This window comes from Anticarsia gemmatalis, chromosome 5 (genome assembly GCF_050436995.1).
Source record: "Anticarsia gemmatalis isolate Benzon Research Colony breed Stoneville strain chromosome 5, ilAntGemm2 primary, whole genome shotgun sequence".
In the NCBI taxonomy this organism is placed as follows: Eukaryota; Metazoa; Arthropoda; class Insecta; order Lepidoptera; family Erebidae; genus Anticarsia; species Anticarsia gemmatalis.
The window spans coordinates 12,076,143-12,099,368 of NC_134749.1; the positions used below are offsets into that span (position 1 = coordinate 12,076,143).

A 23,226-nucleotide genomic window follows, 5' to 3' on the forward strand; every position below is an offset into this window, starting at 1 on the left:
GAACTCAGATGTCAACTATAATAATATCACAAACATCATTGTGACAAGATTTATGAGCATATGTTATAATTTATTAATACTTTTACTGAGTACTGCATAATATCTATTTTTATGCACTCTTGTACTTTTAAAATTGAACACTGGCACTATGGTATTTAAAAATAAACTATTTTTCAAAGAATGATCCCAATTGTCAAACATAAAAAAAATAAACTCCCAATTTTTTTTTCTATAATACCATAACGTGAAACTTAATGAAATAGTTAATTTATACGAATCATAAAACTTTCAATATATTTTATTTGCAAAGAGAAAACTAAAATTAAAACATCAACACTGGTTAACCATAAACAGAAAAGAAAAAATAAGTTTCCTTTTACACAGTCCTCTTTGTCAAAAAAGCTCATTTGAAAAAAGAATCTTGATACAGTTGACACAAACAGCCATAGAGACCTAGAGTAATCTCCCTCTGTTTAATCTACGTCCGTCCTACGTCCCTACGATTGTTAGAATGTGGGAAATTAGAGAATGTTTCGTTTAATATTGTCCTTCGAACTAGTTTAGCCTCTGACTAACTACTATTGTTGCCAATACTCGCGAGACGACCCTCGTGATACGTCAGACTGAATGAAACTCCAGAAAACACGATTATACTAAATAGTGTAAAGAATGATGCTTTGTACGCATATTTGTCTTGTTTGGGGATGTTTTCTTTGAAAGCTTGGTGTACCTGTATATAAAATTGACCAAGTCGTACGATTTTTAAGCTATAATAAGTTATAGAAGAAACGCTATAGGGCCGTATTTTTTAATTATCTTCATTTTGTTTTAAGTAAGTATCTAACTTGTTTCAAGTAGTCTTCATTAAGTAAGTATTTTGAACTTCAGGTTGTAAGTGTAACCAAAATGTTTTGGAAAAACTGCTTTATGAAAACTGTGAAAGGCTAAATATTGTTTAACTGCAAAACATGTTTTGAATTAACTTTCTTTTAAGCCTCCTAGGACATATGGGTTATAGGTAGGGAATGCAATCCCGACTCGAGATCGTCAACTCGAGATCCCTCGCGATCAGAAATATCAATCCCGCGGGATCCCGAGATTTTCGGGATCCCGTCTAGTTAGTAAAAATAATACAATTCAAACGGCTTGTTTAATGTAATATGCGTGTGATAGTGTGGTGAATGCAATAAATTATTATTTGAAAGAAAATAAAAGCCTTTATTTTTGAATATTACTAACAACGTAACATAATTAACAAGTGTGATAACATGAACATAATCAAAAAGTAGGTGTAGCTCCAGGAGATCAAAATAAAAAGTAATCACATGGTATTTTGAAAGTAGCCTCTTAAAATACAAAGTGTATCAATAGTACGAGCTTCTAATCGGCATCTTAAGTCTATTGCAATGTAGCCAGCTGCTGAAAATACCCTCTCCGACAATCCCGAACGGGATCTCGTCATATTATGCTTCGGGATTGATCCCGAAAAAATACACGGTATCTCGCGAGATCGGGATCCCGCGAGATCGGGATTGCATTCACTAGTTATAGGAAAGTCAACAACAGCATCTATATAAACAACACGACCTCGATTAAAGAATTGGTAGTGTTTTCAAAACCATTTCTAACTACCTATATACTATTAATTATCGAAAACCAGACTAAAGCACATATTTGTAGCTATAAAGGGCGCTATCGCCAGCGCATTCTGCAAGAACTATTTTTCAAGAATAATCATGCTTAAGAATCATCAATGCATCGATATCGACTCAATTAAACAATCAATATAGAATTTCCTATTCATTATCCCTCTATGATCATTCAATACAGTAGCTTGTAACACACGTCATTTAGATCAAAGTGTTGAATACATTTGATGTGTCAGTTCGTTATACGATGCAGTTGATGTTTCCTTGTACTAGAACATGTTGATTAACTGCTTCTAATCGTTCAAGGAACTGTTGTTTACAGGAATGCTATATGATGAAACATTAAAGAGAATTTTATTTTGTTAGAAATATTAATCTTCAAAATATTGCAAGATTATAGTGTTTAAACCATCTTTTCTAAAGTTATTATCCAGTAGCTCGATTCTCTATTACTATCAACTACCGACAACGGGCTCGTCATCGAGAAATGTTGTATAAAAGTCTGATCAGCGCCTCTAGCGGACGTCGCAGGAACTATTTTGACAGTACATTTTAAATGACACACTTTCGATACTCGACAATATCGGTTGTAGAAAATCTAGCTACTGATTATTATATAGTCTATGATCATTCAATACAGTAGCTTGTAACACACGTCATTCAGATCAAAGTGTTGAATACATTTGATGCGTCAGTTCGTTATACGATGCAGTTGATGTTTCCTTGTACTAGAACATGTTGATTAACTGCTTCTAATCGTTCAGGGAACTGTTGTTTACAGGAATGCAATATGATGAAAAATTAAACATAATTTTATTTTGTTAGAAACGTTAATCTTCAAAATACTGCAAGATTATAGTGTTTAAACAATCTTTTCTAAAGTTATTATTTCCAGTAGCTCGATTTTCAACTACCATCAACTATCTACAACCTAGTCATCGAGAAATGTTATATGAAAGTCTGATCAGCGCCTCTAGCGGGCGTTGCAGGGACTATTTTGACAGTACATTTTAAATGTCACACTTTCGATAGACAGTATCGATTGTACAAAATCGAGCTACTGATCATTATTTAGTCTATGATCATTCAATACAGTAGCTTGTAACACACGTCATTCAGATCAAAGTGTTGATGCATTTGATGTGTCAGTTCGTTATACGATGCAGTTGATGTTTCCTTGTACTAGAACATGTTGATTAACTGCTTCTAATCGTTCAGGGAACTGTTGTTTACAGGAAAGATGGTGGGTTTCATGTTGTTGGATCAATTTTGATCATTCTGATTGTATTGGCTTTATTTGTACTAGGTGTTGGTTTGTTGAAAATATAAATTCGATTGCTGTATGATTAAAAAATTTAATTTTGTTAGAAATGTTAATATTCAAAATACTGCAAGAGTAGCGTTTCAATTATCAACATTAAATATTAGAATTCTCAATGCAGCCCAAACATTTTTTTGATGGTAGAGGATAATAAAGGAAAATCTTTGCACACAGCTTTTTTTTTACTTCTTACACTCACATGAAACATTGTTCTACAAACATAACGCTTACAGAAACTCTATTTTATGTCAAACTCATCATAAAAATATTTGTTGCTTTTAGAAATCGAACCTACGACACCAAATTCAATCCTCACAGAGCAACCAAACCAATGTAAAATATAAATCATCAAGTGACATTTACTCTACCAAATAACTCACTAAAACACATTTTTAATGCTCTACATAATAAAACTATTCACAAGAAGTCTCTGTAATCACAAATACCTCTATCATGTAGTACAGAACTTTTACATGATTCTCTACATTACCTACTCTATGTAGAGCGTGGGATTCAATCTTGACATTGAAAACATGATCTGGAATCTAGAAATAGAGTTTCAGTTATATACGATAGAACTATTTGGTGGAGATTAAAAAGTTTGCATGTAGAAAATTTACTTCATGTTTAAGATTTTTCATGAAACCCCTATGAGTTTAAAATATGCTTCGCATTCCTACTTAAAACTACTGAGTGATTTTAATTTAATTTGACTTAAAAATAGTTTGAGTATAATTTAGAATAACATTAACCCCGGGAATTATTTCCAAGCAAACGAAATAGGAAGTTAGTGGTATTCGGCAAAACTTTTATTACAAAGTACGTAACCACAAGAACAATAGAAATAAAAATTAATATTGACGTTTTTCGATTCTTAAAGTCTTGTGTTCTGCATTTTTTAGCACTGTATGGAAATAAGTTATGGAAACTTTTGGAATGAGGAACGAATTTTTTTTTAGAAACTTAACTATGTAAAACTGAACTGGTAATTATTAAGATCAACTAATTAACACGCGATACCACAAAATCACCCACAATTTCATAGCACACTGCCTAAATCCCTCATTATTCTATGTCACGATTGCCAATGAAAATGAGCGTAAAATAGTCCCTTTAAATAAATCTTCAAGTGTCATTGACCTCTCGCAAAAAAATACAGTCAACTGCCAAGATCTATAAAATCTATAGTTATTATTGCTGTAAAACTATAAACGATGGAAACTTACTGAGAATAACTTCAATGGAATTGCTGTACTATAAAATAAATAGACATGAGTAGCTAAATGTCAAACTTGACGATCGTAATGCCGTTGACTTTTTTACAACAGTTATTTTTCATGTAGGCATAGGAAAATTTTGAGAAATTCAGTGTTTTGAGTTAATAAAAATTCTTGTCTAGAATTAAATTAATTATTTTTTTGTTCTAAGGATCAAGTGTTTAGTAAATTAATTGATATAATTTGGATAGATTATATGAAAGTCTGACTAATTAAAACTATTCCAAACTATGTATAGCCTTGACTTTCCTACGACTATGGAGACGGCTTCCAGTTTCACCGGATGCAGCTTTATACCAGTATTTTACATGGAGCGATTGCCTTTCAGACCTCCACAACCCAGTTACCTTACATAGTTATAACACGATACCCCTTAACTATTTCAAACCAAAGTTTACACAAAATCTTTTACTGTGTTAATGAAACCTAAGCTTAGTAAATTAGATATCAGAAACAATTCTGCCCTATGGTATACTATAAACAACGTTTTTTAATTTTGACGACAATAACCATTATCGTAAGCCATCTGAGTACCAACATACAAACAATTTAAAAACAGAACCTTGTTACGTGTGGATGTGATTAAAAAAGCAAAACAATGTCTTTGGAAAAAACAGGCTTAGGTGTTTGTCAAACTGCCAGGAATTTATAGATATTATTATAGTTTGTTTTTAATTTTAATATTACTGTGTATTTAAGATTGATGATGACGATCGTTTTTATAGCTTTATTTGATTTTTGATTTATTTTTGATATAACTCTTTGCTCATTTGTGAAAAATAGTTTTGTGTCACTTTGATATCTTTGAAATCAAAGTTTGAAGCTATTTGCAGATTTTATTTTGGTTTTCAACCAGATGTTGTATGGAGGATATCAACCTTACGATAAAAATAAAATTAAAATATTTAATAATGGTTATTTCGTTTTAAGTTTCAAGTTTAACATCACTACTAAAAATACATACATACATAATTAAAATTAGGTTTTTTTTTAAATAGAGATGGACAAAGACCACAAAACGCCATTTGGTGCGATCCTTACAAACTTGCCTTTCTTTATTCTCATTCATGCATGTAGACATACAAGACCGCCGGTTAAATTTGTATGTTTGTTAAGCTTCTACAGCAAATATGCTGAATCTAATCTAGTGACATTTCAAAGACCCAAAAGGTGCGCCACCTTTTCCAGACCAACTAAAATACTCCTAACGAATCAGAAAATATCTTACTTAGTCTTCAACAAAACACAGATATTTAAGGATCATTACAATGTAATAACTATATCAACTAAATACGAAGATAACGGCCGTTGACGTCATCGTGACGTCACAGTACCGTGTGAACAACGCGCACCTTCCAGATAAACTGCGGGTGTTTTTACATTATTTGTTTGATATTATGTAATGCCTGTGGGCGTGGTTTGATTCATAAAATACTGAAACAAGTATATATGGGAGGATATCATGTTTTTGGTCTCATGAGAATAGGTAGATTTAATGCGACGTATATCTATGTACTAATGTGTCTTTGGTTCGATTTCCATTGGTTTTGATATTCAAATTTCCTATACTCATAAGATAACATCAAAATAATACCTATATATGTCTAAAAGAACGAATTTCTCTTCGCTTTACTGACGAAGATTTACCAAGCAAAGCGTTGATTGTCCAAGAGACGATTATGTTAAGTTCTTTTATATGTTTGAGAATCTATGGATCAGAAAATGATAAAAGAAAGTATAAAATTAACATTAATATCAATACTGACTTTCATATCTATTTACTGTGTATGCAAAAGTAAGACACTGCCTTATAAACAGTAACCAAACCAAGTGAATTACAATCCTCAAAAATGCTACGATCACTATAAAAATTACGATTCCAATAACACTTAGAAAATTGTAACCCATATGTTGTGGCCGTTCAATCATCAACTAGTAAAACTTACGCAAGAAAAAAATAACCAGTTGCCATCTGTCGTATCTACTTGTCAACCTCTTAGCGGCCGTTGCCATTATATTTATATTAATACTAATATTGTAAAAATATATTTTGTTTGTTTGTACAAAATTTTCTTTTATACCCTTTCTAAAGTTATATTTTTGTTAACGTTTCATTAATAGATTTAACATGCGATATGTATGCGATACAACGTTAACATTTGTAGTATTATTGTGTTGTCCAAAGTCTGAGCACAATAGTAGCGCAATTATCGACATCTTCATTCACCTATTACTATTCAAAAACTTCATATAACAAGAAAAATATAAAACCTTAAGAAAATCTAAAATCCACCGTATTATACACGAAAAATCCCTCACTCTATATTGGTAAATACCGTGTGAAAATCTGTTCAGTAGTTTTTCAGCTGATTACAAATAGACAGACTAAAAAAGCTGAGTTTTACATGACAAGACATACTGGCGGCAACAGCATGCGGAGGCCGATATATGAAATATATATATGTAACTATATCAGTCTAGCCTTTCTTACTACAGTTACTACTATATATGAGTCGGCTTCCAGTCTCACCGGACGCAGCTGGATACCAGTATTTTACATGGAGCGAAATATATGTATAGACTATAGTGGTAGATTCACCACCTAATTGTAACGACTATCATAAGTGTCAATATTGGACCTAAATTATTAAATTGATTTTTATTTAATACATAATATAGTGATGAAGTCGCGGCAACAACTAGTTAGATTATAATAAAAACCATTTATTTTAGTGTTGACATAAATGGGACATGCCTTGAAACTGAAGCTGTCTTTAACGCCTGATCTCACTTATTTAATATTAAAAATATTTTCCGTTAGAAAATTCCATTTCACTCGCGCGTATGAGTAATCTTATCGAAAATAATATAAGAAAAAAATATGGTTTGTATTTTTGTATAGTCGGTTTGCTCCTACCTATTTATTCAGCTACCTTATGAATAAGAAATATGCAGTGATAGGTAAAAAGCATTCGTCTCGTCGTAAATGATTGAGGGTTCAGAAACTTATTACACTAAAGACTTTTTGAATTTATTTGTAGGTACTGTGTAATAGAAATCATTTATTTATTTTAAAAGTCAATGAAAACAGTCATGGTGTAAACCCTGGGAGCACTTTATACAGTTCTGAAGGAAATGTAAAGTCCACAATATACCTTGTGTTTGAATATTTATTCAGAATTAAATATTTAGGCAGTATCAACCTTACATTATTGGTAAGGTTTCTTAAACCAAAAAAAAATATCGTTCACATTTACTCTAGATAGAAAGAAATTGCTTTTTACTTCACATAACTCAACTCCAATCCTAAACTATGAAATAATTTACATAACACTAGCAAAAATATCAAGAATTCCAGCAACATCTTTGCCAAAACTCATTTAAATCGGTCCAGTAGTTCAATGTCAGGTTGAATGGTGTTAAGCACTATTATATTATAGTACAAATGTTGTAAACAAGTGGTCGTTACTCGTCGCTAGCTGTCAAACACATTACTACACGTTACGCAGTCGGTAAACATTGCATCATTGTTATTCTTTAATATTTAAATGTTATGTTGGTATAGCTAATTTTTAGTTTGTGATTTGTATATAGTTAAAAGGTATTTAATATTTTGATTATAAAGTACACAATAATTATTCCAATTTGATATTATATATTTTCATAATTATGTATATAATTAAAATATATTGAATATATATTACAGATGGCTTTTACTATGCGTGCCGTACGATGGCAATCAAAGGCAGGACCTAAGCAGGAGACGGAATCCAAATCACGCATATTTTCAGCAGGGGTATGAAGAGACCAATAAAAGCCACAAAGCCATTTATTAAAAAAAGCCACGACTTTAAAATTTTCAAAACAAAATCTAGAATGACTCATCCTAAGTTTAAATAATCAATTGTACTATGATTGTATCGTAGACTTAAATATTTTTTGTCTACTATTAAAAACAATATCCATACAAATAAATCCGCCCTAACGAGTCAGTAATCACAATATTTACGTATAAAAATAACCCCATAACGGCGATTAGTCTGAAAGGCAAGGTCGCAGTGAAAGTAGCCCCGAGTACGGGACCGTGCGCGCGCAGTAACCCGATACACGCGTGACGTCATCGCGAGCCGTGCGCACGACACGAATGCGCGCTACGCGAAAATGAACCAGTGGGATTATTACTGAAAAAACTAGATTAAGCTTCTAATTGTTAAATAGGTTTTAGCGTTTCTTTAGGGCATGAGAAGTCGTGTGAATTTGTAGACTCAAGACTAACCCTTTCGTCGATTTGGGAGAAGACCCTTGCCCGGCAGTGGGAAAGTGATGGGTTAAAAAAATAGATTTAAGGATATTGGGAAAAGACATTTCTTGTTTAGGTTTCATAAAAAGTCTCGCCTACTTAAGGTAGTTGGATTTGGCCAAACATCCTTATAAAAATCGAATCGAAGATTTTTGTAAAGAACTTTGTAGTGGACCTCCGTGGGAAAACTGCGTAAAATTATGTATGTGTACAAATAGCGATAGTTTAATAACCTCCATCATAAACTAACGAAAATAAAACTTTTGTTTTTCTTACAAAAATACTATCAGAAATTGTTTTGCATTTTCCAACGATGTCGAAAGTGACGAAAAATTTACAGGCAACATTATGAATGAAAGTTTGCCATTAAAAAAAATAAGTCGTAAATTTTAAATGAACAGCCTTCGTAGTGGAACGTCTCGCGCTTGCCAAAGTTCATTTAAGTTTAAATATGTAACATTGAATGAAAATTATTTACTTTTTGTTGTGCTATTTTCTTGAATATGTGAAGGTTGTGTATTATATAATTTTGGGGGAAAGGTGAATAGCCTTTCTTTATAACCAAATATTTATTGTTGTTGAAAAGTGTTGGGCCATATTTGAATACACATGAATCGTTGTTTAACTAATCTGTTGACCTCAAATAAGACCCCAATTAATGACTAAGAAATTCGTTTTTGACTTTATTTTCGAGGTTTGAATTTTGAACGATAGAACAATAATAAAATATAGGTAAATGCAATTAAATTATATTAATTAATTTAAAATTGTATTGATAAAGTAGGAAGAGCGAGTACTTAGAGATTGCATTTTTTTTCTTGTTACAGGATACAGATAATGAAGAATTTCATGTTTTCCGTTCTGTTCATAAACTATGCAAGTTCTACGATGAAGGTTTACTACATGAAATCATTCACGTTTTTATTTCTTGTTGGCAAGACGAGCAACAACAACCAGTATCTTTGTATTTAAGAATATTAGTGTTGTAATTTAGAAAAAATTACGATTTTACCATTTAATACGAGTTGTGATTGATGTTAAACATATGATAGTTTTTATTGTTTATTAAATATCATACGGATCTAGTAATTATATAAGTATTATTAAATAGTTGAGTGGTCTAAAATTCACCTCAAACGCATGCGGCTTATAAAAACGAGAGTGAATTGACACATAAATTTTTCGAAGTAATGTATGTTTTGCAAATGATTATAATTTGTTTTAATGGTGAAGGCAAACCATCGTGATGAAATCTAATGCCTGACTTCCTAAGGATAGTTCTTTAAAGGATACGTCCTCAACCAGTAATTAATAGTTCAAGAAGAGACACACATAAAGTCCCTAATCTGCATTTGCCTGGCATGGGGGACTCAAGACCCAACCGCCCCATATTTCTCGAGAGCCTTGCCCAGCAGTGGGACAGCAACGGGTGTTATTAATAAGTATGAGTGTGTGTTAAAAATAGGTCTGTACTAATAACAGTTCCATGGAACGGGATAAACGTGGGACGTTACTATTGAAGTAGTATTAGTCGACGACATGGCGATCAATGAATGTTCACGTTACGTAACGCTCGAAAATACCTAGTATTTCTTTGGACAATGAGTTACTGAAATTTGATTTTGGTTTTCAGGTTTCTGTATCATTTTGTGTTGTAGATCATTAACATAAATGCATTAAATCATGCCTTATTCGTAGGTACGATCAAACAATATCATTTGCTTCGATTCTTACAAAGCCATTTTGCTTTATTCACATTTATTTATATATCTAGTCATATCGATGATAACCATTTTTAGGCTTAATTTATTAATATGAATTCTAGAATAATGTTATGCTACATGATAATAAAACGTGAACGTGAGTGAGGTACTTGATCTCTTGAAAAGTTTTACCTAAGGCCGTAAAAGTCGATAGGATAGAATTATCAACGCGAAAATCACATTACGAACACATTACGAAAAAAAAACTATTTTAAAACCGGAAGAGAATACTAAGTAAATAAAGCTATTAAAATATTTTACAAAGCTCTACCGTCATTTCAAATGAGAAACAAAAACAAGGAAAGTCTTTAAAATTGCTATTTAAACACAGACCACGTTTCTCTAATACTCAGAGCCTAGACAATGAAACAAACTGTGCCAAACTTTAATTAAAACTTGTACAAGCAAATATAAAATCGTCCGATTACGCAATAAATGTGATATTTGTGTTTTTAAACAATGTTTTGCACGCGGCTCTGTCTGCTTTTTGAATGACGGAGAAGAAAATGGGATCATATTTTTAAAATGAAGCATTTTATTGAACATTTGGTTGCACTTGCATTGATAATAGAGATTGTGTTTCGTGTTTTAAGAAGTCGTGTGCATAAGAGAATTGTGCCGTGTGTTTTTGCAGGAGATAAATTTTGCGTAAAAAAAGTTTCTGATGTTATACGTGTTGATTAGTTTTCTAAAGTCTGTTACACATTTCCTGTTTGGCGAAGAATTGATAATGAAAATTAAATAAGTCATTAACTTTTGTAGATAGTTGTTACGTCTTATGTGTGGTATTAGGTTAATTACGATTTAAGAAGTGTCACACCTCATGCCTATTAGATACGAAGACATAACACATGCCTTTTTCAAAGTAACGTAATGTTATTATAAAATTTGGCTTGTCAATTGTAAAACAATGAAAAGGCTGGTAAATTTTAATATGGCAGTAATATATATAAGAACTTTCCAAGCCACTTAAGATGTCTTATTTTCTCAAATAATTTATGCTCGGTCCTGTATGACAAGATGTATGGATGTGAATGAAGCAAAGGACTTAGGTAAGGATCGTACCAAGTGGCGTTCTGTGGTCTCTGCCTAATGCCCTATGGAAAAAGACTTGATTATATGTATGTGATTATATTCGATGCATAATTTTAATAATCTGTAATTAAATTAATATTTCGCCGGAAGTGAATGTAGAGTAAACAAGAATTTGGCAGGCATCACGCAGGTGGGTCGATGACACGGCGAAGTGTCATGGCGGCAGGACAGGTGACATTAGCTGTGCCCTAATATTATAATTAGTAGTTTGGTTATTTTCCAATGTATTGTGGCGTTTTAAATAAATCCTTTGTATTGTTGTACTATTATAATTTTTAAATTAAATCTGCTTATTGAATATACAATTACATTATTTAAGCCAATACTCGGTCTTACGGATCAGTGGATCGTGTCTTGTACAAAGTCAATTAGCTAATTTAATAGTATGAATCGTAATGTAAAGTATGATATTAAAAAAGATGGTGGCTTAGAATATGAAATAAGAAACTCAAAGTCAGGCTTAGTTTTAGAGATTTAATTTTTTTTACTGCAACTGGTAAAAACTCTTGTAACTCTGTGTTTCACGCTCGTTTAATATGAATACCAAAAATAATATTGCTCTGAAAGTTCTAAAATTTGTTTGGTGTCTAATTGCGTATAATCTCCATAGTTTCCAAAAATATGATTATTATTTATCACTATGAAGTTATAAGGATGAATAGATTGTCCTAACAAACATTTTGACACCTTTTGAGTACAAATAAGTGCACAGCTCCAATGTCATTCTTTTACCTGTCTATTTTGGATGACAAGTACTTTTTTAAAATCTATTTTAGACAGAAGACAAGAGTCATTCTGTCAAGAGGGTATTAACCCCTAAATATTTTGTTTGACAGGTCAAAATACACAAAAACAGGACAAATACACTACAGTCAAAACATAGATAAATGAAAAATTTTGACATGAACGCGAAACTGACAAAGGCAATCTCTTCATGAAAATGAAGCTGTCAGTCAGAACCAAAAAATACAAAGTTATTGGTCACACACTCAACTAAATGTCAAACGAAAATGAACCTTAAGTCATTTAAATAAGGTTTACATACTTTTTTATCGATAGTAAATGTATAGTAATTTTGTAAAAACAAACTAATTTAGCGATTAGTATGAGAAGTGTTTGTTGAGGTGATAATCTCACGATTTGAGCCTAAAATATGATAGTAGATGCCAGATTTTTAAGCAAAACGTGTTATAGGTAATTGACAGGTGTAATACTTCAAGTGTCAATGACTCGACATTCCAAGTTTAAACTACGAATGACAGATGTCATTTGATTTATTGATGCCAATAAAAAAAAGATTAAAAAATTTGGTTCATCTGCCAAAATATTGTTTTGGAATTTTCTGAATAATTACGTAGGTATAATGAATATGTAGGTATTTTATTTGAAATTTAAAAGCTTTAGTAATACGGGAACTTTTCTGAACTTAAAGGCTAAAAAAAATTACTTGTGTCAAAATAAGATCTAATTTATTTTTGTGGTTCACTAGAAGTAGTGTCTCCTCCTGGATTCGAACCCAGCACATACGAATGGTTCGTGAATGGCGAGCCTGGCACTGCACCATTGAGTAAGTTTATTTTAGTGAATGGTAAGGATGAGTCAACTAAACGACATCTATTGGTTACAAGGAAAACTTCTAGCAATACTGCGATTCTACGATATGATAAAACGAATTCAGCAATTTAATATATTTTTCAAAAATAAAACCAAATTATATGTGCTACAATAAACTGCGTGATCTTTTTACTTAAAAGGAAATTATTTGAGTATTCTGTACTTTTCACTCATTTTGGGTATTAAAATAACTTTGAATTACTTAAGTAGGATATTTTTGTAGGAAATATTGTAATTACTACCTGTAATTAAGTACTAAATGAACTGAATGTTTTAATAATTAAGCTATGAATAATTTTGTAATAAATTGATTTGATTAAATAAACTTCAATTACCGAAAACTAAAAGCATATAATTAAGATAAATAAGCAATTATCTCGAATTATATCATTAGCAGTAACATAATGAGCAACGTTCAATATAACGATACCAAAATATACAAAAGTAAAAAGATACAAAACCTAACAGCGCCATCTGTTGCCGAGTAGCTGAACTAAGACCACAACTGAGCTTCATTCCAGAAATAGTTTGCAGGTGAGAAAATTGACAACTAATTTTAAATTTCTTCATTGAATAAGCTATAGTTTTTTTGAACAAGGTATAATTCCACAAAAATAGACAAAGGTAAGAATAATAAATTTAAAATATTCAAGGGACAGGGACTAGGTATCGAACTGCTGAGCTGCATGAACTCTAATTTTAAAGGGAAGAAGTTAAATAAATCCACTTGTAATAATAAAACAACACTAAATTATTAACAATACGAATAAGCATGCTAAATCAAAGCACTCACACAAACGATATTCTCAATCGGCTTGTATCCGAACACACGCGGGAGAAAAAAACGCGCGCAAATTCAAATTACGAATTGCACTACGCGGTCGTTAAATCGATCGAGACAACTTTTTAAATTATATTTTTAATTGCACTGGAAGTCGCCAGGTGGGAGATTAAATTTTGCTGGAGGCGACGCGTCCTCGGTAACTGTCGAAAGAGTATTGAGATCACAGTTTGCGAACGGTGGCCGGTTAAGAGATGGTCCTTGTCGTGTGCGCGTCGATTATATTTATTACATCAGCTAGTGACTATAAACAAGCTACGGCGACAGCCACTTCAAAGAGATCGATCGGTATTGAGTAGGTACAGGAATATCGCTCAATCTAGACACCAATAATTCGTAGGGATTACGTGAAATAGTTTCGCAGTAAAACATCAAAAGCCCTTTTTATTTTGAGAATAAAATGTCGCAATTAACTGGATATAAAATGTCAATGTTAAACTTACTCATCGTTGCAAAAGTTCAATACTGTATGAAACATAACTGATATGTAGAAATGTTCGCAATAATTCGTTCGTTGCAAAATATAGGCCACCACTTCAGACGGTTCCATTACGATACATTGGAAACTTTATATAACTCGTAACTCATTTAGTTTAATGTATTCGAGTGAATTAAACTGTACATCACGAACACGTTCTACCCAAAAAGGTTTTAATAGAAACTACCTAACCTTTATTAGTAGGTGTTGTTCGCGACTACTTCCACGTGGTTCTGAAGATATGCAATACTATTAGATTGTTTAATACAATTTTTTCATAGTCATTCTCATCTACGTCTTAAAAAGAACCAGCATGCAAAACTAAAAGCACCTAGCACTCGTATTTTCTGAGATTTCGTGGTGAGTGAGTCAGCGAGTGAGTAGTAATAATAAAATATAAATATAATGTTAAATATAAAACCATACAACAAAACTTTTTCAAAAGCTTACCTCTATACTCGAAATTTCAATTTAGAACACTAGATAAAACGACTTTTTTTAATTTCCAATATGGTTGACAATGAAAAAAGGCGCGCGAACTCACGGCGTGTGTTAACTAAAGTGGTTTAAAACTGACTCAAATGTTATGGAGTATAATGTAAACGCAGTTATTTATTTTCGTTCTGTAACCACATACAACATATTTCATTGAACAATTCGTTTATTAAGCGTAAGGCCAGACGTAGTGCGAAATTACATGGTAACTAGGATGTTTAGGAAAAGGTGAGGAATGTTTTATAAAAATAAATTCCATTCACAACACCTGTATGAAGTACTTCGCGAACGTACCTACGATGAAATTGGTGAGTTTAAGAAGCTGGTAGGTATAGAAACTAAAAATAGAATTTAAAATTAAATAATTTTCGACTTAATACTGAAAATCGTCCATGTTACATCGTATTGAAATTACTGTCACTTAGAAAGGTAAGTCAAAATCATCAATAAGCTTGGCTGTATCTTTGAGTAGCCAAATACAAATATAACCAGTCTTATCCGGAGATATCGTGTTATAACCCAGGTAACCAGGTTTTGGAGGTCCGATAGGCAGTCGCGCCATGTAAAATTCAGCTGCATCCGGTGAGACTGGAAGCCGACTCCAACATAGTTGGAAAAATTGCTAGGGTGATCCTCTGGTCATGATGACAAAGGTCATCTTTCATAGAACAGCCAAATGTCAACAGCATAAACTATGATAACAGAATGTCATCCTTTGTATAGCCAAATCTTAAAAAAAAAGCTTGGTCATTATACGGAAATGTAGATTTCATTTATATCGTCTATACTATTTATCGCACAATAATGTTACATAGTATGTATTATATTTGGACATGTGAATAGTATGTATAGAGCTGGCATTCAAGATAACGAGCATTAGTTAATCTGAGCTGCATTGCGTCGGGATTGAAAGCAATACACATAATGGCAACAATTAGCGAGTGCAATTACATTAGCTAACTGATACCGTAATTGTTATGAGTGGTATAATGTTCGTATAACCGTTTGTCTATTGCATGTAAGAGAAAATGGAGTTTAATGCAGAATGTATTAGGAAATAGGGAATTCGAGATTTTGTCGTATTCTTCGACATTTAAATAGTTTACTTTCAATGTTTTACCACCTTCTTGACTATATGTAAACATCTTTTAATACAGAAAAGGGTAGCTTTAGGTACACGACTGCGCCACGCAAATGAGGGCATCGTTTCAAAAATGCTGAACGGTCTGTCTAAACTGAAAAAGCATTTTAAAGACCAAAAAATACTACGATACAAGTCTATATTATAAACTGACCTTTAAAGTGTTCTCTCCTAGCACGAAGTCGCTTTTACGACCGTAAAATAATCCGCAATCTAAGATTGGTAAGAAACGTTGGGCGTGGGCTAACAGTTCCTTGCCTTGTCGATTGTATACTAACCAGTGAGGTAGAGATTGTAGAGAACCACTGCCCAAAGAAATTACCTTGAAGACCAATACCTGAGACTTCTAAAATAATTTCTTGAAGGTGAAATTTCTATTTTATCAGTCAAATATGACCCAAATACCTCAAATATTCCAAGATGACCCCTACCCAATAACAGGTGAGTTTAATATTAGAAATAATAGGGCAGTTTGTAACTTTTAAAACTAAAAGCAGAGACGAAACCATAAACATATCAGAGTTGATCCCGCTTCTGTCACATTATATTAAACTAATGCTCACATAAATTTGGCGGTAGAAATAGCAATGGAGTGTGGACAAATATCGATAGGGATTATCCAATCATTTGTCACGGTGACGCGGCTAATACCTATGTGTAGAAGAGGAAAAAATCTTGATATTTTGTATTTTAAAAATTATAATAAAATTAGAGCAGGACCCACAGCAAGAGCTGTACCTCATGCATATATACATAACTTAAATAAATAATTTTACTTTCATCTTAATAGTGAACAGAATATAAATTCTTATAATAGTCTAGATTATTTTTGTACTCATAAAGTGTAAATGTTGAATTAATAATATAAAAAGACCGGGGCGGTCTTTTATATTATTAATTCAACTTTAAAATTTATAGTTGTGAAAGACGAATTCAGTAGACACATGACGGAGAAAAAGTTATTAATTTGCCTCACCTCTTAACGGTACACGTGAATTCCATATTATTTAAAGTACACTCCAAAAAAAGCTAATTCCTAGACTTGCCCCACAATAATCTGTATTCATAAGAACTTTATGAAATACGTATCGAATGGCAACCCCGTCAGTGTTGCCAATAATTCTCGTACAAAATGCGTTGAGATGAATGAATGCGCGCAGTTGTGCACATCAATATGATTGTCACTAATAGCGCTGAGTGGCACAGATATGCTACTTATAATGTAACGAGATATTATTAGATTGTAGTTCGTTAACGGTTTCTGATAATTCTCGGGATTAATATGAGATTTGAAGATTTAATCTTTAATATGACTGGATGATGTCTTGTTTTGTAAAGTACTTAGGTATACAGCATTACGCATAAATGAAAAATCACTCTGTGAAAATTCACATATAGAATCTACCTAACTATCTACCTGCTACCAAAATTCCTTCAAATATGATTATGACTCCAAGATCAGCCTTGCCTAGTGCAATCGTATCATTCTTAGTTAAGTGGGTATTTAAACGAGGATTAGATTTTTTAAGTAAGATACTATAAAATCTGGTTGAAAACCAGGAGTACTGTTACTCACATTGTGTCTTCGTATACCCTGTGTAATTTCAGCCATCTGAAGGTTATGGGCCAAATTCAATCTAAAGTAAATAACGATGTGAAAACATATTGATATCATGTCAACAGTCTGTTAGCCAAAATATCTTGTCATAAATAATGTATGCTGTTGAAAATACACCAAAATATGCACCTTGAAGATGTTATGTATCTTAAGACTTTGTTCGATTAACACTGACTTTAAAAATTAATAAAAATATTGTTTTATTTATTTATTTTACAGGTACTTACAGAATACAAGAGAGTCATAACGTCATCTTTTATGTCAAATCTAGAAATGCTGAATCACGCAAACAAAATAAGCCATTCATCATCTTCATCTCAGCCGTGGGACGTCCACTGCTCAACATAGCCCTCCCCATAGATTTCCAGAGTGACGGATCTGATGCGGCCTGTATCCATTGGCTTCCTGTGATCATCAGGTCATCTGTCCATTTTATGGGAGGACGTCCTACGCAACAAATGAGCCATTGCAAAACTTATATTAAGTAAGAATGATCACAATTAGGCACGATCGCTATGCCTAAATGTGCCTTTTTGACATTTGCTAAAACCTTACTAAAATACGTTTTATGAGTATTGAAAATACGAAGGTCACATACAATGCCGGATTTTTATAAATTATATTAAGGATAAGGCAAATGGAGAGAAAATTGTAACGAATAGTTAATTGTTTGTGCGAACGTAGCGAACTATCGTAAAACTTTACACGCAAATGAACGCGGTTTATTGAATGCAAAATATCAAGTTGTTTCAGTCACGTACATAATTTCTTTATTGGATATAATAGCATTATAATAAAGGGTAATATTTTTATTCCACGTACAAAGATGTTTGCTAAAAACGTTAACGCCGAATAAGGAGCCAAAATAGTGCGAAAGTGTCTATCAATCTAAAATTGCAGTAATCTAAATAGAATGATTCGATTCATATATTTTTGCTTTCTATGAAGAAGATCCGGCGCCCAAAGTTTGGCAAAATTACATGTTTTTTTTAACCTATTGTCAATACGGAAACATTAGCTAACGAATTCTTTTTCAAGCAACAAATTGGCAACACTAAAATGTCATATACAAAAAGGACCCCAGTCAAAAAGATCTTTTAACATTAAAAGTCTTTATAGCTAATTTTTAAAACTGTTTGTAACTCAATCACGTGCCACACAGATAGCTAAGATAGACTATAGTACTGTTACCAGGTATAATACGAACCATATTATAAATGGCATGTGCAAATGTCACGCGACAGATACTTCGGACAGAAATAAACCGAGTGATGTATTTTATTGTTTGTTTGGAATACTCTCGATCGACTCATCATTTCTGGTTCACTTTTGACGGTGCGTAGAGGGCGCTAGTAAGGCTTTTGAGGGTTTCAATATACATAGTAATATACTAATAGAAGATATAAGCCAATGTTGAAAGCGGTTTTAGGTAGACGTATTTTATTCAGTCAAGATTATTTTCTAAAGGATTTTAAAATTGATTTGGTTTGAAAATATATATATATTAATAGGTTTTTGTTCATATGTTTCAATCAGGCCTTTTTCCTAATAAAGTCGACAGTTTAATTGCAATGCTAAAAGGATTAGAAAGTTTTTCATCGAATTTCATTTCTTCTTTCGAATTTAATATTTGTTAATCCAATCTACGGCGCAAGCAAGAACCCTCAAGCCAATCTCGAAAAATCTACCGGTTCATAGCATATTTCTATCGTAACAAAATTTTACGACCGCTGTAACTAATGGTGTTTTTGGAACGACACCAAATCGACATGAAACGAACTGATAATTAATTTGTTTTTTTATTTTGGTAACACTTCAAATCGGCTGTCAACTTTGACAGGTGATTGAAAAACGATATTTTTAAATAAAGATTTGGCGGGTTGGCTGCGCGCTATGTAGTGTGACAAATTGATGGGCAATTTATATTCGTGGGTGACTAGCATCTGTATATTGTGAATGATAAACATTAAAGAATTTTAACTGAATGATTAACTACGCTCCTGTTTATACTGAACATTTTTCATAAAAAAATACCAAAGCAAATACAACGCGGGACCGTATTTTTTTAAATGTATATACAGGGTGTAAACGACGGTTAACCGAAAACTTCAGTGTTAATTTTGTGACACTAAATGCGCGAAATTTACTTCAACCATTTTTCTCGGAAATGATTGGTTCCCGAGTTAGTCATTTTTGAGCATTCAATGTATAGTGAACAACGCGATATATCTCCGCGCATGCCTACGAGATTTCTGGCGGCGGCGGCGCGCTGAGCGACGACATGTCGCGACGCGTCGTAGGTATCAAAATCAAAATCAAATCATTTATTCATTTAGGTCAAATGTTGACACTTACGATAGTCGTTACAATTACTGAATCTACCACTAGCTCGGAAAGGGGGTAAAGCCTTATGAGAAGAGCTAGCGAGAAACTCACGGCCACTCTTTTCAATCGCCAAAAGTTTTACAATGTGGTTGATACAATAATTGATCATGCGAGGAGCTGCCAACAATCAGCGGTACGTACGCGTACCACCAGTCACCACGTCTATGCGCTCACTAGTATGTATTATTAGATAACAATCTCATGTATCGTTTATGGTAGGTATCGTAAGTACGCTCGTATGTTACAATAGCTCATAGTAAAATTGTAAGTAGGTAGATACCTACTTGGCTTACGTGAAATCAAACAATAATAGCAAAATGTAACCAATAATAAGAAAGTGCTAAAACGAATTGTTATCAATGTCTATCAACACGCAATTACCTGGTGTATGGCGAGAGTTTGAGTAGGTACCTTTGGATCCGGACGTACAGGTGCAGAGCACGCCGTGCACTTCCACGTGCTTCACCATACATAGCACATCAACATTTCTTCCTATTTACGAACACAACTGCACTTCGAAAACAATAACAACAAAAATAATAACAATAAAAACACTAACAACTCAAAACCGAAACAATAACAAGTAATAATAAACAATAGTTCACACACGACACGACGAATAGGACATAACGAACGACACCGGTGAAGAGCTTCCGTCTTCCGCGAGCGAATTGCTCGAACTATCAAAGAGAGCCGCCGGCGCGGGCGCCTCTCCGCTCACTCGCGCCGCCCCTCGCCCGCGCCACCCGCTCCCTCCGCGCCGTCAGTGCGCGCGCCGCCGATTTGGTGACGAGCGACGAGTTAGGATCCCAGCGAGAGATTAGATTGAATAAAATATTGATGTGGCATTAGGTACTATTTTTACTTGTCACAGTTGTTACTCGTTGCATTGTAGTTTTATTCAAATACCGAATAACATTACAAACATTATTGATGTAAGTTTAAAATACCTACTTTGATATTTAATAACATAAAATCAGATTAAAGTAAATAAAATAAACACGAAACGTTTATTTAATTAAACCATAAAAAATGTAGGTACATAACAATGATAACAATCAATATCCATTAATATTCTTATCAGAGAAACTAACTTATCATAATTCATTATCCCCGGAGAATTACTTAGCATTCATTTTATCGCATCCCATCTATGTAACATCCACGCGCGGTCGCGGCGTCACGCGTCACTACGGCCATCTACTTTTCGAGTCGCACCGCGCTTGTATGAATGAGCGTGTAAATATCGAATAGAATAATAAGTTTGCAAGAACAAATAGAACAAAGCGACAATACTTGTTAAATTGTTTATTAGAGATTTTTATAGCGCTAAAGAATATCAATAGGATTTTTTGTCGTTCTGTATGTATTTGTACGTGTAATAATAATAAGATATCACACATTTTAAATCTTATTAATGTACCTTTTATCGGAGAGCGGGATAATTATGTCATTTTCATTTTTAACATAGAAGAACAAATACTAAGTAACGCTGCATACTAGTGAGAGTGAGGCTGACAGCTGTGTGCGTAATCGTGTCTGTGTGGCGCGCGTAGGTACGTCGACCATCGCGGCCGGCCGCCGCCGCACGGTGGATCGAAAATCGGCTGTAGAAGACATAGGATCTCGATGTCGTGAATGTTATTTTTTTTTATGGAAATGTATTCTGCTGATCATTACTGATCTATAAAATGTCATATGACGTAATTGTGTGCACAAATGGAAGAGTTATAATTTTTTAAAGAAAATTTTGTATGGAGCTGACATGAAAAATGAGAATATCTCTGGAATCGCAAGGTTGGCCATTATATCCTTGCACACTGATATAGTACTATTTATTTGTGAATTTTTGACATACTTTATATCGCGGCATCACTTGCGATTTTTTTTCTAAAAATCGTCAAAATTTTCAAAAAAAATATTTTGTTTATGATACATTTAAATGCTTAAGTGTGTCTATAACAAATGTAATTTACAATACTTTTTATGCTTACACCAAAAAGTTCTGAGAAATCACAAAATCGTACTACTCCTCCTCGAACGGTGTTCTCTGAACTTCGTATAATCTTTGTTTCGGGCCTCTGAAGCTTCTTCCGAAAGACTTCCAATTGGTACAATAGCATTTACTGCAATTATGTCCCCTCCGTGAATCAACAATTTGTGGACGGTTGATGACATGTAGTACCCTACCCATCATACAGTTCCACGTATTTTTCAGCGATTGTTCTAGCGTATTCTTTAATTACGGCACGTCTACAAACTCTCCAGATGTGATAACTCTCAGAATCACAGCAAACCTGCGTTAGGTTTGCTTTAGAGATTAGGTCTTCATATAATCCAAATACCGAACTTGTAACGACAAGATAAAAAAAAGGTATTAATATCAAACTGGGGATTAGACGGTGCATCTAATCAAAGTAGATATAAGCAAAACATAGAGAGTGTTCAAGATGATTCCAGCATATTTGTGACCTCTTTGGTTCAGATAAGGTTGATAGCTGACGGTGATACCGTATGGGTGAATCCAAAACCCTACTCACCTATGTATTACCCTCCAGTCCAGTTTAGTTTTTCGAAAGCATCCAAAGAAGTTGTCATAAAGGAAAAAACTGCTACGGAACAATATTGAAGCTCTCGTTACGGATAACAAAATTGCAGCTCTCGTTCCCTCAAAATGTCAGGGACATGAAATTATTCACCAATTAACGATGAAGATGATTGATGGCAAAATTTGTACAGATATGTACAAAGAAGCGAAGTCAATGCGGCCTGCTACATGTGTTTGGCTAAGACCATATAAACGAATAAGTTAGATGCCATTGCGTCAAAAACCATTTCTTCTGGTGTGTATGAGTTCGGATTATCATCATTTCATGCCTGCATAAATGTGATGGAATAATTTTTACACATACTGTATCGTCTCGACTTCAAAAAGTGGTCTGCTAGAGGAGAAGGCCATCAAGAGTTTTTGCATCCACGAAAAAAACTCATCCAAAATCGATTCAAAGATGATCATTGCATTAGATATAGACATAATACGCAGATTTGCTGTAATTCTGAGAGCTATGACATCTGGAGAGTTTGTAGACGTGCCGTAATTAAAGAATACGCTAGAACAATCGCTGAAAAATACGTGGAACTGTATGATGGGTAGGGTACTACATGTCATCAACCGTCCACAAATTGTTGATTCACGGAGGGGACATAATTGCAGTAAATGCTATTGTACCAATTGGAAGTCTTTCGGAA

General features: G+C 33.4%; 1 protein-coding gene across 2 annotated transcripts in view; it reads right to left on the bottom strand.

The window, feature by feature from the left end:
* Positions 1–23,226, bottom strand: part of Lmpt (four and a half LIM domains protein limpet) — a 227,131-nt gene that overhangs the window by 39,407 nt on the left and 164,498 nt on the right. The gene's annotated exons all lie outside the window — the stretch shown is intronic.